Here is a 797-nt window from a genome sequence, read left to right as displayed (position 1 = left end):
TTCTCTTTTGATAAGACCTGAGGCTACCGTCTTTTTGATTAAGGCATTTATCCATTTCCTCCTTATAGGGCCTTGGGAAGCCTCAGCCAGCCATATTGGTGCAGCAGCTTCCTCATTCTCCATGGACCCAGGTCTTAATGCATGGTCACAGTGGTACAGACAGTATTGGGGGAAAGGCTAGTGGATGGATCTTGGACTAAGGGGCAAAGAGACAAAGATAAAGTGGAGAGAGGGTATTCTGTTCACAGGCTTTGAGATTATGCACTAGTTGTTCAATTGAATAGCTTCACTCCTTCTAGGGGAGAGCAAGCTTTTTGTACAGTCCTAGAACCTAGTCAAGATACCAAAATGTACTAGGCATTGCTCAAAGACTAAACAGGGGTATGCACATCCATAAGGGATTGAAGATGGCATCATATAGTGGCAACAGGAAAGAAACAAGTTTTGATGTATTTTTTTCAGGGCTGATATTGATCATAGGGCCTCACACATTAGGCAAGTACTCTACCACTGAGCTATGGTCTGAATGCAACCTAAATTTTGATCTCATTTTCTGATCAAACTTAACTACTACTATATACTACTCAGCTACCCTGTGACATCTCCCATCCCCCCTCTGGTATTGTGGTTTGTACTCAGAACCTTTTGCTTGCTATTTGGGCTACATCCTTAGCCCCTGTGCTATTTTGAAGTCTCTTCCAACTTTTCTCTCCTCTCATACCTCATCTCAGTACACAACTAAAAGTCTATCCTGTATTAGACTAAAAGTTTCTTGAATTTCGTTTTTTTTTGGGGGG

The sequence above is a fragment of the Dipodomys ordii genome, unplaced genomic scaffold (assembly GCF_000151885.1).
Source record: "Dipodomys ordii isolate 6190 unplaced genomic scaffold, Dord_2.0 Scaffold147, whole genome shotgun sequence".
Taxonomy (NCBI): Eukaryota; Metazoa; Chordata; class Mammalia; order Rodentia; family Heteromyidae; genus Dipodomys; species Dipodomys ordii.
The sequence above is the reverse complement of the archived record's forward strand: the minus strand, read 5'-3'. Positions refer to the sequence as shown.